At 37.9% G+C, this 18430-nt stretch overlaps 1 pseudogene; it reads right to left on the minus strand.

The window, feature by feature from the left end:
* Positions 1-3848: 3848 nt before the first annotated feature.
* On the minus strand, positions 3849-4577 carry LOC118833444 (annotated as a pseudogene).
* Between the last annotated feature and the right edge of the window lie 13853 nt (positions 4578-18430).

Below are 18430 nucleotides of genomic sequence, written 5' to 3' on the forward strand. Positions count from 1 at the left end.
TTCACCTCTTTTTGTATCATGTACTATATCAGTGCATTAACATGAAAAGAACTTTGCAGATAATTAAAACACCCTTCTAGGAGACAAAATGGTGTATTTTAAATCATTTTGAAGTAAATCTTTTAAAAACCTTATTGCACATTTCACAGCTTCTTAAAAGTATAATTGAATGTTATTTAGCCCCAAATGTTGGAAGGGCTAAAAGAAAAAAGGGACACAAATGGTGGTGGAGCTATAAATTGGTCCCTCCCCTCAATTCTGGAAAGCAATTTGGAACTATTCCCTTAAAGTTATTTTGTGTACACCCTTTGACCTCTACCCCAAGGAAATCCAGAAAGAAAAAGACTATATAAGATTATAGCAGCGTTTTTTCAGTAGCACAGAAAATGGGAAGAGAAAATGCCAATCTTGGGGAATGGCTTCCAAGAAATGATGGAATGAGTAACCTGAGAGAAACCTGGATAGACCTGGATGCATTGATGCAAAGCCAAGTGAGTGACATTATAAAGAAAATTTTGGAAGAATTAAGGACTCCGATCAATGAATGCAAACACCAACAACACTTCCAGGTAAATGATAATGAAGCATGCCCACCACTTCTTGACAGAGAGGTAATGAACTCAAGCTATGAAATAAAAAAAATTTTTGAGTTGAAGTGGGCAGTTGTTTTGTTTGACCATACAATGGTTTGGTTTCTCTTTTTCCACTGGGGATGTAGAAGAGTGTGCAGGGAACAGAAATAAGGCAACTAAGGATGAAAGAAAGAAGGTCTTTGAAGCATCTTTTTTTTTTCTCAGAAAAAAGTGCAAATAAGCAGAATAGTTTTGAATGCTACAGTTTGAATTTACCTACTTAAAAAGAAAAGCAAACTGCACATTGTTGAGATCTGCAGTTTCAGATACAGCTCTCTTCTATGAATATGGAAATGCCCTTTTATTTAGTATTTATTAAGTTCAGAATAGAAAAAAATTTTAAACACATATGTTGAATTCTCAGTGACTCAAGGTCTTCACTGTGAACATCATTTATGGCACTATGCTGTCACTGATTGCTTCCATTCTGAGGTGGGTACATCTGTTTTAATTGACTGATATTGATTGATTTCCGCATACACTACTAAATAGCCCTAGATTGGGGGTGGGGCTTAGTGTCTTTTAGGGGCTAGTTAAAAGTTAGGTGGCACAGTGGATATAGCACCAGTCCTGGAGTCAGGAAGACCTGAGTTCAAATTTGACCTCAGATAGTTCTTTTAATAGCATTTTTTTTCCAATTATATGTAAAGAAAATTTTTAACATTCACTTTTGCAAAATTTTGAGTTTTAAATTTTTCTCTCTACAACCCTCCCCTCTCATCTTGTGTATATGCAATCACATAAAACATATTTCCACATTAGTTATGTTATGAAAGAAGAAACAGACCAAAAGAAAAAGAAAATAGTATGTTGCAATCTGCGTTCTGAGTCCATCAGTTCTTTGTCTGGATGTGAATAGCATTTTCCATCATGAGCCCTTTGGAATTTTCTTGAATCATTGTATTGCTGAGAAGAGCTAAATCATTCATAGTTGATCATCAGACAGTGTTGATGTTACTGTGTACAATGTTCTCCTGGTTCTGCTCATTTCACTTTGCATCAGTTCATGTAAGTCTAAGTTTTTCTGAAATCTACCTGATTGTCATTTCTTACAACACAAGAGTATTCCATTATATTCATATACCACAGCTTGCTCAGCCATTCCCCAATTGATGGGCTTCCCCTCCATTTCCAATTTCTTGCCACCACAAAAAGAGCTGCTATAAATATTTTTATATAAATAAATCCCTTTGCCTTTTTTTATGCCTTCAGGATATAGACCTAGCAGTGGTATTGCTGGATCAAAGGGTATGCCCAGTTTGATTGCCTTTTAGGCATAGTTCCAAATTGCTCTCCAGAATGGTTAGATCATTTCACAACTCTACCAACAATGCATTCATGTCTCAGTTTTCCCACATCCCCTCCAACATCCATCATTTTCTTTTTCTGTCATATTAGCCAATCTGATAGGCATGAAGTGGTACCTCAGAGTTGTTTTAGTTTGCATTTCTCTAATAAGTAGCAATTTAGAGCATTTTTTCATATGATTATATATAGTTTTGATTTCTTTTTTCTGAAAAGTGCCCATTCATATCCTTTGACCATTTATCAGCTAGGGAATGACTTGTATTTTTTATAAATTTGTCTCAGTTCTCCATATATTTGAGAAATGCCTTTATCAGAGGTATTTGTAAATTTTGCCCACCTCCCCCGGTTTTCCACTTTCATTATAATTTTGGTTACATTGGTTTTGTTTGTGCAAAACTTTTTTAATTTTATATAATCAAAATTATCTATTTTACATTTTGTAATGCTCCCTATATTTTCTTTGGTCCTAAATTCTTCCCTTAGCTATAGATCTGACAGATAAGCTATTCCAAGCTATCCTAATTTGCTTGTGGCAGTACCAGATACTTTTGATGATTACTGCTTTACAATATAGTTTAAGATCTGGTATTGCTATACTACCTTCCTTTGCATTTATTTTTCATTAATTCCACTGATATTCTTGATCTTTTGTTGATGAATTTTGTTACTATTTTTTCTAGCTTTTTCAAATAATTTTTGGTAGTTTGATTGATATGGCACTGAATAAGTAAGCTAGTATAGGCAGACTTGTCGTTTTTATTATATTTGGCTCAGCCTGCCCATGAACAATTGACATTTTCCAGTTGTTTAGATCTGACTTTATTTGTGCGAAAGGTATTTTATAATTGTGTTCATGTAGTTCCCAGGTTTGTCTTGGCAGGTAGACTCCCAAGTATTTTCTATTCTTTACAGTTATTTTTTCCATCCATAAAACTTTTATTCCTCTTACATCAACTTAATACACATGTTCTTAACAATTATGCTTGGATTGTTCATGAAAATTTCATAAGACATTAAACAAAGCTGGCCATCATCTCAAGTTATTTCCCTATTAACTATTTTTACAGCACATGCAAGTATCAAAAAAATCACAAAAGCAAAAAACCTAAAAAAAGTTAAATACATGGGTTTTTTGTTTTACTGCTGTGCTTGGTATACAGTGACTTTATGAATATCAAGCAATTCATTTTTACTGCATCTTTACTTGTACATTTGTTCTTAGGTTGCCTAAACCGTTTAAATACAAATAAAAGGAGTGTAGCAAAAATAATGTAAGCGAACAGCAGGTAACTGTACAAATAATGGAATGTGAACCATTTCTGCCTTTCTCCAGAGTAAATTGACTGGGTTAAAACTTTGTCTTAAGGAACACTTTTGTAACTGCAATCATAAAGGTGTACATGTTGAGATTGTGTATTCCACAGATACACATGGAATGACATGTAGTACCTATGGGACATCTGTTTCTACCACAGCCGTGAGTGCTCCAACCCTAAAGTACCCACAGTAACTATACCTGTGTCTGGAACCAATTATCCCTTTATCCCCCCACCATGACAGACTAACATGTAGGCAGTTTTCTTTGCTTAGACATGGAAGCTGTTTTATCACTAGCCTTGTGAAATTACAATGTACCAAAAGTACTATGCCAAACGTGTAAAACGTATATAAAAATTCCATATCCCCATATCGGCCACCTCAGATGAAAACAGATAACTCCCCAAATGTTAACTAGCTCTATTCCCCTAATATTAAACATAAAAACCACATGGGAAATATAGAAATCCAAGTAGAAATAACATAAACCTGTCATAAATCGTAAACAAAAACTGTTTGTGGGACAGCATGGATGACAAATGGTCTACTGTGAAAATTTTAGAATGGGGCAGACAAAAGTTGAAAGGCTGGTTAATTCTCCCCTCCTTCTCCTGCTCCAGCTTCCTCTGCTTGGGTGTCCGATGTCCACAATGTCAAGTTGTCTCTCAGTAATTGCATTATTAGTGTATGATTCTTCACTTAATGAATCAAATTCTGCAATGGCTTCATCAAAAGACGTCTTTGTGAGGGAGCAGGCTTTCTCTGGAGAGTTCAGGATCTCATAATAGAGCACAGAGAAGTTCAAAGCCAGACCCAATCTTATAGGATGCGTTGGTTGCATCTCTTTTTTGCTGATTTCAAATGCTTCTTGATATGCTTGTTGTGATTGATCCACTATTCCTTTCTTGTCATCACCAGCAGCAACCTCAGCCGAATAACGGTACTAGTCTCCTTTCATTTTCAAATAGAAAACTTTGCTTTCTGCTTGTGAAGCATTAGGAATAAAGAACTTTTCCAACAGAGACAGTACATCATTGCAGATATCTCTTAGTTCGGTCTCAATTTTCTCTCTGTATTCTCGGGCCATCTACTGTTTTTTCTCAGCACCTTCCATCTTTTGCTCAATACTTGAAACAACCCTCCAAGATGACGTTCGGGCCCCTATGACATTTTGTAAGCAACAGAGAAAAGATTCCTCACCTCATTGGATAATTCAGCTCCTTGCTCAGTTACAGACTTCATATATGCTGCTATGTCATCATATCTCTCAGTCTGCTCAGCCAATTTGGCCTTCTGCACCAGCTCATTTTTATCCATGACTGAATGTTCTGTGCCCAGAGTGAGTGGCGGCGGCAGACTGATGGATGGGAGGTTCAGAGGTCTCTGGGCGGCAGCAGTGGCCTTTACAGTTATTTTAAATGGAATTTCTCTATCTCTTGTTGGTAGGCTTTGTTGGTAATGTATAGAAATGCTGATGATTTATGTGGGTTTATTTACAATAGCGGTGATAATGTGCATCCTTGCTTCGCCCTTGATCTTATAAAGAAAACTTCTAGCATATGCCCATTACAGATAATGTTTGCTGATGTTTTTAGATATATACCACTTATCATTTTAAGGAAAGCTGACTTTATTCTTATATTCTCCAATGTTTTTAAAAGGAATGGGTGCTATATTTTGTCAAAAGCTTTTTCATCATCTATTGAGATAATTATATGATTTCTGTTTGTTTTGTTATCGAAATGCTGATAGATTTTCTAATATTGAACCTATCATGCATTCCTAACATAAATCCCACCTGGTCACAGTGTATAATCCTTGTGATATATTGCTGTAATCTCCTTGCTAGTGTTTTATTTAAATTTTTTGCATCAATATTCATTAGGGAAATTGGCCTATAGTTTTTTTTCCTGTGTTTTACCTCTTCCTAGTTTAGGTATCAGCACCAAGTTTGTGTTATAAAAGGAACTTGGTAGGACTCCTTCTTTGCCTGTTTTTCCAAATAGTTTATATAGTACTGGAATTAATTGTTCTTCAAATGTTTGGTAAAATTCACTTGTGAACCCATGTTGGTCTGGAGATTTTTTCTTAGGGAGTTCATTGATGGCTTGTTCAATTTCTTTTTCTGGGATGGAGTTATTTCCTTATTCTATTTCCTCTTCTGTTAATCTGAGCAATTTAGATTTTCACAAATATTCATTGATCAGGTTGTCAGATTTATTGGTATATAATTGGGTAGAATATTTCCTTATTATTGCTTTAATTTCCTTTTCATTGGTGGTAAATTCACCTTTTTCATTTTTGATACTGGATATTTGGTTTTCTCCTTTTTTTTATCAAATTAACCAATGTTTTACCTATCTTTTTGGTTTTTTTCATAAAACTAACTCCTAATTTTATTTATTAGCTTGATAGTTTTCTTACTTTCAATTTATTAATCTTACCTTTGCTTTTCAGGATTTCCAATTTGGTCCTCAATTGGGGATTTTTAATTTGTCCTTTTGCTAGTTTTTTTTTAGTTGAATACCCAATGTATTGATCTGTGTTTTCTGTATTTTATTGGTGTAAACATTTAGAGAAATAAAATTTCCCTAAGTACTGCTTTGGCTTTGGTATATTGTCTTATTGTTGTCATACTCCTTAACAAAATTATTGATTGCTTCTATGATTTGTTGTTTGACCCACTTATTCTTTCGTATTAGATTATTTAGTTTTCAATTAATTTTTAATCTACCTTTCCACTGCCCTCTGTTGAATATAATTTTGCTACATTATGATCCAAAGAGGATGCATTTAATATTTCTGTTTTTCTGCATTTTGAGGCTTTTGTGCCTTAATATTTAGTCAATTTTTGTGTATATATCATGCGCTGCTGAGAAAAAGGCATATTACTTTCTATTCCCATTCAATTTTTTCCAGTTTTCATCTCTAACTTTCCTAAAATTTTATTCACCTCCTTAACTTCTTGCTTGCTTATTTTTTGGTTGGATTTATCTAGTTCTGAGAGGTGCCCCACTAGTATAGGTTTGCTATCTATTTCCTTTGTAACTCACTTAAGTTCTCCTTTAAGAATGTGAATGCTATGTCACTTGGTATACACATGTTTATAGTAATACTACTTCATCATATGGTACCTTTTAGCAAGATGTAGTTTCCTTCCTTATCTCTTTTAATTGAGTCTATTTTTGCTTTTGCTTTGTCTGAGATCAGAATTGCTAACCCTTCTTTTTCTTTAAATGTCATCATTTCCCTGATGCCATGGTCCTCTTCGAAAATGAAGGACAAACACAACCTGTGAGTAGACCAAGCTGCCTGAATGAGGACCCAGCTAGTTGGGTAACTCAGCTAGTCCTCTTCCTCTTCCTCTTCCATTCCCTCTCCTTCTCCTCTTCAAAGGAAGGTAAATTTTGATGACCAGAAGCTGCCCACTTAACTTGGGGTTTACTGCCTAGATTTCTCTCTTTCTTCCTTCCTTCCTTCCTTCCTTCCTTCCTTCCTTCCTTCTTCTTTTTCTTCTTCCTTTTCTTCTTCCTTTCCTTCTTCCTTTTCTTCTTCCTTTCCTTCTTCCTTTCCTTTTTTCTTTCTTTCCTTCCTTCTTTCTTTCTTTCCTTCCTTCTTTCTTTCTCTCTCTCTCTCTCTCTCTCTCTCTCTCTCTCTCTCTGTCTCTCTCTCTCCCTTCCTTCCTTCCTTCCTTTCTTTTGTTCTTTCTTTCTTTCTTTCTTTCTTTCTTTCTTTCTTTCTTTCTTTCTTTCTTTCTTTCTTCCTTTCTTTATTCCATCTCTCCCAGTTCACTCTGAAGCTCATGGATTGGACCACAATAGATTCCTGCCCAAGCTCCACTTAATGGCTGTATTTTGGGCCCTCCTAGCTTAGAGTGAATGTCAATGGAAACCGTTTCTCTTTGGAACAGCAACCTGGAGGGTCTTCCCCACCCAGCTTGATTTTTTTTCTTTTTCCTAATTAAAGGGGCCATCCCTTCTTAAAGGCCATCACTTCTTAAAGAGGCCTATTCACTGAATAGGCATTGCCTCATTCTGAGTACCTGAAAAGGCTTTAGCCTAAAAGGGCCAGGGTCTCCCATTGCATCCTGGGCCATCTCCAGTCATCCTGATGAATATCTGGTCACTGGATCCAGATGGCTCTGGAGGAGAAAGGGAGGCTAGTGACCTTGCACAGCCCTCCCTCCCTCAAATCAAAGTCAACTGCAAGTCATGTCATCATTTCCCTGATGCTATAGTCCTCTTCAAAAAGGAAAGACAAACACAGCAACAACTTCAGTTGAAGCATAATAGATTCTGCTCCAACATTTTACCTTTACTCTGTGTGTATTCCTCAGCTTCAAATGTGTTTCTTATAAAGAACATATTGTAGGATTCTGATTTTTGATCCACTCTGCTCTCTGCTTCCATTTTATGGAAGAGTTCATCCCATTCACATTCACAATTATGATGACTAACTGTATATTTCCCTCCATCCTATTTTTCCTCCTGTTTGTCCTCTCTCTCCTTTCACTCTTTCTCTCTTAGACAGTGTTTTGCTTCTGACCACCAGCTCTCCCAATTTGCCCTCCCTCCTGCCATCACCCCGTTATTTAATCTTCCTTTCTACCTCCCCATATCGTAGGATAGATTTCTATAACCAACTGATTATGCATGTCATTCCCCCTTTGAACCAATACTGATGAGAATAAGGTTCAAGTGATGCCCATCACTCACCCTCCCATTTTCCCCTCCACTATCATAGATCTTTTACACTGCTTCATGTGAGATAATTTACTCCATCCTACCTCTCCCTTCCTTCTGCTCTCAGTACAATCCTCTTTCTCACCCCTTAATCAATTTTTCATGTCACCCCCTCAAATTCACCTTATTCCCATGCCCTCTATGTACATTCCTTCTAAATACAGTGATACAATTCTTAAGAATTACAAGTACCATCTTCCCTTGTAGGGATATTAACATTTTAGCTCTATCGTATCCCTCATGTTTTATCTTTCCTTTTTTTATATTTTTATGCTTCTCTTGTGTCTTGATATTGAAAATCAAATGTTTTGTTCAGTTTTGGTCTTTTCTTAGGAAAACTTTAAAGCCTTCCATTTGTAATATCAATTAAGTTGGGACTTTCTTACTGTTTTAAAATGATTAATTGTCTTTGATTGAGCCTTACTAGGTGCAAAGCCCCAGGCCCAAACCCCTATCTACTAGGTGCTAAGCCTATGTGGGTGTGGAGCCCTCAGGGGCCTAAGGGGAGTGGCTAAGACCAGAGCCAATAGTAGGAGCCTGAGTTCTGGTAGCTCAGATGACATTTGATGATGGCTAAAGAGTGTATAAAAAGAGAGAACAGAGCCATTTGCAGGGGTCTCTCACTCTTGGCAGAGTGCTGATGTGGAGACTCTGGTCAGCTGTAGTTAAGAGCCACCCCAGATTGTAAACCCGGATGTTAAACCCTGGTAACTATGAATTAAGATTTGAATCAGACAAGGTCTGTCTGTTGATGTTTGTAATTTGTTTGTATTTGCTCTGAAGTTCAGGGTGCTGGCTTTTTCCCCTGAACTAAGTGAATGATATTTGTATGTTTGATTAAATTGAAATTGTTAACCCCTTAATGTTACTTTCCTTAGTAAAGCAGATCAAAAGAACCTGTGCTGGCAACTTTCTGTGTGCTGGTTGTTGGTGGGTCTTATACCCCCACAGTAGCTGCTAGCCGAATTGTTGCAACACCATTTCAGTCTATTCCCCTCCTTTTTCTCAGTTTCACCAGGTAGGTGATTCTTGGTTTGTAGCCCTAGCTTCTTTGCCTTCAGGAATATCAGGTTCCATGACCCAATTCTTTAATGTTACAGCTGCTAAGTCCTACGTAATCCTGACTGTAGCTCCCCAATATTCAGTTTGTTTCTTTCTGGCTACTTACGATAATTTTTCCTTGACCTGGGAGTTCTGGAATTTAGCTAAAATGTTCCTGGAAGTTTTCATTTTAGGATCTCTTTCCAGAGGTGATTGGTGGATTCTTTCAATGTCTTATTTTAGCCTTTTGTTTTAGGATATCAGGGCAGTTTTCTTTGATAATTTCTGGAAATATGATGTCCAGGTCCTCCTTTCGATTCTGGCTTTCAGGTAGTCCATTGATTCTTAAATTATTTCTCCTGGATCAATTTCTAGGTCAGTTGTTTTTCTAATGAGGTATTTTATATTTTCTTCTATTTTTTTTATTAGATTTTTTTGATTGAATCTTCATGTCTCACATGTCTTATGGTTAAAGAGAATTTTAAAGTTTAAAACTTTAGCGTTCAAAATGACAAATGTATGTGTGATCGTAAGATTTAAGGTATAACCACATTTGTGAGTAACTGAGGTACTATGAAGGTATAGATCATGGGATTTGAGATTGTTGAAGCAGAAGGCCAGGATATTTGAATGTATATTGAAATCGCCAACTACCACTACTAGAATTATACCTCAGAGAAATCAAAGAAATAGATAAATTACTCATATGCACAAAAATATTTATAGCAGATTTTTTTGTGGTCGCAAAGAGATGGAAACTAAGGGGATGCCCGTCAACTGGAGAAGAGCTGAACAAATTATAGTGTATGAATGTAATGGAATACTATTGTGCTACAAGAAATATAGGGGATAGTTTCAAGGAAGCCTGGGGATATTCGCATAAAATGGAGCAGAGGGAAATGAGCAGAACCAGGAAATAATTTATACAAAAACAATAAAACTGTAAAAACAAACTTTGAATGGCTCAGGAACTTCAACCAACTCCATGACCAATCATGATTTCAGAGATTCCATGATGATTCCATGACAAAGCCTGCTACCCATCTCCTGACAGAATGGTGAAGTCAACACAAGTCCATTAGAATTTATTAAGTGCTTTTTATGTGCCAGGCATTATGCTAAGAGCTTGGGATACAAATACAAGCAAAAGGAAAGATCTGTTCTCAAGAAGTTTACATTCTAATGGAGGAAGAAAACACATAAAAGGGAGCTGAAAAGCAAGAAAGAGAGAAAAGATAGATACCTGTGAAGGGGTAGGGTGATGAAGTTCAGAGAGTCAGAAGCAAGAATAAAAAACATGACCCATCTGGGCCTTCCTCAAAATGGAGGTTCTGGGAGGGACTCACCAATGGGAAAGGGAGTGGAAGAGGTAAAGGGTTGTTCCAGGGTATGAAGGCCACAGGGATAAATGAAACTTGCAGGGTGAGAAGGTGCAAGAATTTGTTCCGCATGACCATGAAGATTTGTCACAAAGATTTTGATTTTGTATTTTTCTCAGGATGGAGAGAAGTAGGAAAAGAGAAAAAAATGCTTGCTCATGAGAAAAAAAAAAATTTTTAATTCCCTAAGCAAGCAAGAAAGGATTGGGTTGGCAAGAATGACTATAAACCAGGGAAAGGAAGGAGAGCAGCCTGGAGGTCAGTAAATGAGAACAACAAAGATCCGGAACAGATGGTATAGATGGATGTAGCAAATCTCAAAGGAGAAAAGGTTTCTGTTTAGTAGCAGAGGGAGGATTTGAAAGTGGCAGTAGGGAGTAAAGAGTACGTCATCTCCTCCTGACTCAATGTATCAGGGGATATGCGGGAAGAGCAGCCAGCACTGGAGAAGGCATCTAGGATTGCTATATTTTCTGGATGGAGTCAGGTTTCCATAAGCACAAGCATGTGGAAAGGGTGAAAGAAAGGACCCAATGAATCAGGAGGGCAGGTGAGAAAAGGAATGGTATAGAGTGCTAGGACTGAGCTGGATGGGGGCAAGAACAGGAAGAGGTTGCAGCGGAAGATGAAGTTTTGCATTGGGAGTTAGCAACTCTAAATCATCAGGACATAAACATTGGCTCGTTGTGGTCCTGGGAGAAAGCCTAGCTGGTTGGACCCTTTCAGGTTTCTGTCGTGATGTCGGGAGGTGTCAGGACCAGTTGTAGGATTACATGTGTGGAACTAGAAGGGACTTCAGAGGTCACCTGGCCAAATGTCCTTATTTTTACAGATCAGAAATATCCACTAAATTTAAGTTATTTGCCCAAGGGTACATAGGCAGTGAGTAGCAGAGCCAGTATTGAAACCAGGTTCCGTGACCCCAAATCCAGTGCTTTTTCCACTATAGCAAGTGTCCCCTTCTCTAAATCCTGAAGAACTAGGTGGCAGGGAATTTGTGGCAAAGGTCTATCTCCCAAGAACTTGACTAAATTAATAGATGGTGCCTACCGTATTTAAATCATAAAGGAGCAAAGAGCAAAGAAACAAACAGCTCTGTGTCAGGCCCAGTGACCATGACTCTAGTCATTTTCAAATTCAAGCTGGTGACTGAGACCTTTTTGGGATGGAACTAAGCCTTTGTTTGAAGTCCCGATGTTTCCATCCCTAGTCACAGGCTCTGAGGACCCAAATGGTTAGTGCTAGGCTTTTTCCAGATATCCTAGTCTTGCTAATCCCAGGAATGGTGCTTGAGTTCAAATCCGAGGTTCACATTAAGCCTGTGTCTCAAGCCGCTCCTTGGCATAAATGTGTGTGTACACAAAAATATTTTTAATACTATTATTCTGGGATGCTATGTGACTTCAACTTATAGAACATCAAATTCTCTAAAGAATTAAAATTACAAGTGGACCAATGGGAAAGTGAATGGGAGGTATAAATAGGCTACAGGCATATCACCAAATGATTTATGGGCAAAAAGTAGCGTAAGAGATATCACTCAGAAAATGTGTTGTTTCTCTGCTTCTGCAAAATAGACCAAGGTCACTTTTATGATCAAAGTCAAAATTATCCTTCCCCCTTGGATACATGGAAATGCAGAAGTAAGAATGGAGAACACGAAACACCATAATGCTTCCACTGTCTATGGCCCCATAATAAAGAACAAAATCTGCCCAGGTCATCCCAGGCAAATCCAAGCAAGGTGCTCAGGATGACCCTTTAGCTATGTGCCATCTACTTTATGACCACCAGATGGCACTCACATCACAATCAGGAAGCAAGGTCAAATGACAGGATTTCCCCAAGGGAACATCTAATTACTGTCAGAGAAATATACAAAAAATATACAAATATACAAGATGTGGTCATCTTTAATGAATTATGCTCCTCACTGACAGGGTCTCTCATCCTAAATAATTATCTGGGAAATAAGCCCTACATTGCAAGAATCTAACAAAACTTACTCTGCTACATTAACAAAGAAAGGGTCTGACTTCTGAGGTCAGCTGACACTCAATACCTGGCAAAAACTACTGAACATTGGAAGAAAACCTGGATGTGGGTTAATTGTTCACGGGTGTTGGGGAGGTCTTGAGTCATGACTTTTTCCAATATATTCGTTCATTCATTTGATATCTACTATGTGCAAGTAGGGCAGCTAGGTGACCTGGTGGATAGAGTAAGGAAGACCCACCTTCCTGAGTTCAAAGCTGGCCTCAGATACTCACTAGATGTGTGACCCTGGGCAAGTCACTTAATCCCAATTCCCCTCCCTTCCCCCCCTCCAAAAAAAAAAAAAGAAATTATCGTCCCATTTGATCCTCACAACAACCTTGTCAGGTGGGTGCTATTTATTATCCCTATTTTACAGATGAGGAAACTGAGGCAAACAGAGATTAAAACTCTTGCCCAGGGCTACACAACTCATAAGTGTCTGAGACCAAATATTAACTGGGGTCTTTATGACTTCAGATTCAGAGCTCTATCCATCTGGCTGTCTGTAATTCCTTGAAAGAGACAATGACAGAAGTAATTTTGTTTGATGTTCCTCTGAATATTGATATCAAACAAGGTATAAAATTGGAAGGCATAGAGCACTTTACTTGTATTTTTTTTTTTAGTAAAACCACCTTCACAGCAATTTTGTGAAGGTTTTAGTATTATCCCCATTACACATATGAGTATACTGAGTCTGAGAGAGTTTAAGTGACTAGCCCATATCTGAAGCAGATCTAAACTTAGGTCCTCCCAATTCCAGGTTTAGTGCTGTAACCACTACTAGCTACTGTAATGTTAATGGAATAGGAAGATCTTCCCCATCCATTAATAGTCCAATATGACCACATGTGTTCAATCACAGTAGTCACATAGAGCCCGTTGGGGGAAGAACTTGCCTAAGGAGGAGCTTGCTTAGGGAGAGGTTTGCTTACTGGGAGGCTTGCTGACAGGAAGTCTTTCACACCTTTTGGTACTATACTAATTAAGCATTGAGTCACGATGGTTGTGATACCTTCTGGCTCTGAGAAGTGTATATATATTTGGTATTTTGCTTTGAGGGTTCACTTGTGAGAATGATCTTTTGATTCCCTGGACAGGATTCTCAGTAGCCATTTGTTCAGAGCCTCCCAACTACTCAGATGTATCTGTGGTCCCCTGTCCAGTGGTGTATGTAGGTGGCTTTATTACTTTGGTCAGGCAGTTGGAACCCTGTCTGTTGATCTTTGTGCAAATTTCTCTGCTTGTATTTTTTCCACATTCAGGATGCTGACCTTTCCCCTGAACTAGTGAATGTAATTAAAGTAAGATGGTTGACCCCTTTAAGAGTTACTTTCCTTTAAGAAAAGCAGATAAAACCTGTGCTACCAGGCCATCCTGGGTGTGCCAGGGTGCTTGTTGTTACAGCTACCTCATGGAATGTATTTATCACCAAATGCAAATGGAAGAAAAATTACCTATAATGGGGAAATACTTCAGATACTCCTGTCAGATAGCTGACACTATGTTGATTATATCAAGCCTAAAAACATTGTAAAAAAAAATACTACTATTCATGTGGAGAAATCGAGCAGGTGAAAAGTACCACCAGACATGTACAGTTGGATGGATAACCAAGTGAGCTGATTCATCACTGTATCTGTCTCTTAGACAGATACTACAAATGGACAATCAGTTGGGCCCAGATTGGAATTGAAGGAGACTAGGCTGCTTTGCCTTTGTGAAACTAAATGGTGCATTTGTTAAACTTACGCTTCTCCCTGAAACAAAGGCTCACCTTTTTGAAAACTAATGTTCTTCAGGTGATACTATATTCCTATGAACCAGGGAAAACCACATTTTATGAAGACATAAAAAATACACAGATAATAACCCATGTCAAATTGCTTGCCTTATCTTTGAGGAAAGAAAGGAGTGGGGGGGGGGAAGAGGGAGAGAATTTGAAACTCAAAATTTTAAAAATAAATGTTAAAATTCTTTTCATATGTAATTGGAAAAAAATAAAATATTTGAGAAAAATACAGATACACACACAAGTATATTCAATCAATGGCAGATAGATTTTACATCTTCTTAACCAAAGAGCAGTTATTATAATAGCATAGTAACTGGAAGGGGTCTTAAAGGTCATCTAATCCAATCTAGTGATTTTTAGAAGACTGAAATGTTTGCTTATGGTCCCTCAGTAATTAGTTGACCATGGATCTGAACCCTGGTTTTCTAACTCCCATTCTAATGGTCCTTCCCCTTATGTTATGTACTGGTTTATACATTTCCTATTATTTTATTTTATTGATACAAGTCAATAGAATACAAAAACCAAATAACACTTATTTATTGCCTTATGAAGGCCCTTGCTCTAATTCACATGTATAGTCTAAGTGGAGGGAGCTTATTAGCTTTTTCCCATTAACCCAATGAATTTATCAGTTTGTCATCTTGGAAATCAGAGAGCTCTTGGCTGAGAGAGGATGAGGTAATACCCCAGGAAGCAATGGAGACAGCTAAGAGGTTAGCAGCACCATGCTGCTCTGGGGATGGGATGGAGAGAGAAGAAAGGGAGAGGATCTTGCTAAATGGTGACACTGTTTGGGGAATCCTTCTCTAACTTAGCTTATAAAACTGGCAATAAGTGGATTGGGGGATAGAGAATGGGATTGGAAATCTAATAGTTTTATATTTCAATGTCAGAAATTTAGGGTTTGGCCCTATTCTCACTAAGCCAGCCTTCCCACAATTATTTTAATTGAAGCAGATGATGGGACAATTGGTTTTGATTACTATGACCAACATGCCAAACCAATTTAGCAGATACTTTTTATACCCTAACTAGGTGCAAGGCAATGATTGTGCTTTCTAGTTCAGGGTCTTTCTGGGACCCAGGGACAAATGAATAATGTCCTGCGCCTTCCCCTTTCCAAAATATGGCAAGTAACAAGGTCAACAAGATTGATTTTTTGATGTTGCTATTTTCCAGATTCTTTCTCCTCCAGTGTTCCCACCACCCCCTTCACTGTATGGGGGTGCTTACTTTCCATTTTTATATTTTCAGCAGGCATTTTATCCTTTTCCCCTTCCTTTGATTTGAATCTGCTTCATTTTTTTTGGACGTTGCATTCTTTATTGCCTTTCAGAATATGATAATTTTTCCTCTAAAGAGGAAAGTAAAGAAGCAAAAAATCTCATTTCTTCTTTTTTTTATAAGTTACTGGAATAGTAGATTAGGGAATGCCATAGAATCCAGTAAGTTATTCGCAAATGTCTCTTATGAAATCCCCCTATGAACAAAATTAAGAAATGTGGGCTGAATGATAGTTTTGCACCAGTATAAACATAAAGTAAAATCTATGACAGTAAAAATCTACTTTATATGCAGAAATATCAGTGTAACCCTGCTGTCTCCTCATGCCTGGGGCAGTTTCCTGAAGAACAGCCCTGCCTGAGAGGAGGCTGACAGAGAGGTGACTGATGATGGACAGACAGACCTCTGAGCCCATGAAGCTGCAGATTTGTGTATGTGGAGAAGAGACTTATTCAGATTCAAGAGAGACTGCTGGGAGAAGCAAAAAGAGAATTGGAGAGAAATGAGAAAAGTATACTCTCCCAATCAATCAACAAGTATTTGTTAAGTGTTTGCTGTGCACTAGGCACTCTGCTAAGTGTGGAGGATACAAAGAAAAAGCAAAACCAGTCCCTGCCCTCAAGGAGTTTGTATTTTACAGGGAGGGACAACATATAGAAATCAGACATGCAAGATAAATATAGAGTAGTTAGGAAGTAACCTTAGAGACATTGGTACTAATATCTGGGAGCAGGAGGGACCCGGAAAGGCTTCCTAGAGGAGGGCGAGATAGAGTTGAGTCTTAACAGAAGCCAGATCTTAAGAGTGGGGTGCTAGGAAGAAGATAATTCCAGGCATGGGAAAGAGTCAGTGAACAGCACAGAGATGGTAGATGGAGTGTTTTGGTCAAGGAAAAAATAAATAGGCCAGTATGGTTGGATCTTAGTGAATATGGAAGAAAGTGTAATGTAAGAAGACTAGAAAATTAAGAAATGGAACTTTAAAGCCAAACAAAGGATTTTGTATTTGACCCTGGGTGTAATAGGGAGCCACTGGAGTTCACTGAATAGGTGGGATGACGCAGTCAGACCCATGCTTTGGGAGAATCTCTTTAACAGCTGTCTAGAGGACAGATTGGAGTGGGGAAGTACTTGAGGCAGGGAGACTATTTGAAGGCTATTGTAACAGCCTAGGTGAAAGGCTCTTTTGGTGGAGACAAAGCATTGTAAACTGAAAGAATGTCTATCATTTGCGGAATGGCTGAAAAGTTAAATGCATGTGATAGAATGCTATTGTTATAAGAAATGGTGAAGGGAGTGGTTTCGATTTCAAAGAAACCTTGCAGGGCTTGTATGATGTGGGGTATAAGTGAGATAAACAGAACCAGAAGAACAATTCATTCAATGACAACAATACAATAAAGACAAACTTTGAAAGACTTAGGAACTCTGACCAGCACAATCACCAACCACATTTCCAGACTCACGATGAAATATGCTACTTGCCTCCTGATAGAGGGGATGGATTCAGTATAGATAGATAGATAGATAGATAGATAGATAGATAGATAGATGATAGACAAAAGGGTCTGTGCATGTGTGCACACACATAAATATGTATATACACATATGTGTGTATATATTATATATACATTTATGTATGTGTGTGTATGTATATATATATATATATATAGGCATGGAGAGAGAAAGATAAAGAGACAGAGACAAAGAGAGACAGAGACAGTAAGAGACAGACAGTAAAAGACAGAGAGACAAAGAGAGAACCAATGTAGGAATTTGTGGGGTTTTTTGACTACATTTTTAAAACAGAAGTTCCCTCCCCTTCTCCTTGCTTTTCTCATTGGGAGGGGGGGAAAGAAAGAATAAGAATCTGAAAATAAAATTTAACTTTAAGAAGAGGGAAAGTACAGACAAAAAGTGATAAGAGCATGAACTAGAGTGGTGGCTATATGAGTGGAGAGGAGATATAGAGATATATTTGATGAAGGGGACAGATGTTTTGGGGAAAGGAATTATAAGATTTGGTGATGGATTAGATATGTGGGGTGAGAGAGAGGAATTGGAGATGAAGCTGAGGCCGTGAACCTAGGTGACTGGAAGAATGAGTGTCTTTGACAGTAATCGGACAGATGGGAAGAGGGGAGGGTTTGTGGGGAAAGATAATGAGTTCTATTTTGGACATATTGAATTTGAGACACTTGCAGGATATCTAATTCAAAATGTCCAATAGGAAGTTGACGATGTAGGACTGGAGCTCAGGAGAAAGACTAGGGCTGTATATGTAGATCTGGAAATCATTAACTTAGAGATAATTTAAATACATGGGAGTTAATGAGATTGCCAAGTGGGAAAACATAAAGCATATGAGAAAAGGACCAGAACAGAGTCTTGCAGGACAACCACAATTAGTGGGCATACCTGGCATGAAGAGCCAGCAAAGAGTGAAAAGGAGCTGACAGACATGTAAAAGGAGAACTAAAGAAAGCAGTCATTAAAACTAAAAGGGGAGACAGTATTTGGGAGAAAATGGTCAGCAATGCAAATGGTGCAGAGAAAGCAAGAATGAGGATTAAGAAGTCACTAGATTTTGCAATTAAAAGATCACTAATAAATTTGGAGAGAGCAGTTCTAGTTGAATAATGGTGTCAGAAGACAGATTGCAGGTTTAGAAGAGTGTGAAAAGAAAGAGGAAGTTCAGATTGTAGATGTTTTTTTTTTCTAGGAGTTTAGCTGAGAAACAGAAGAGAAACATAGGATGGTAGCTACAGGACATGGTAGGATACAGCACAAAGGTTTGCAACCCGGGATCCATGTTCTGTGAATGGGTCCTTGTAATTCAAGAGACCCATGAATTCAGGTGGGAAAGAATTATGCCTTTATTTTCAGTAGCCTC

Source organism: Trichosurus vulpecula, chromosome 1, assembly GCF_011100635.1.
Source record: "Trichosurus vulpecula isolate mTriVul1 chromosome 1, mTriVul1.pri, whole genome shotgun sequence".
NCBI lineage: Eukaryota > Metazoa > Chordata > Mammalia > Diprotodontia > Phalangeridae > Trichosurus > Trichosurus vulpecula.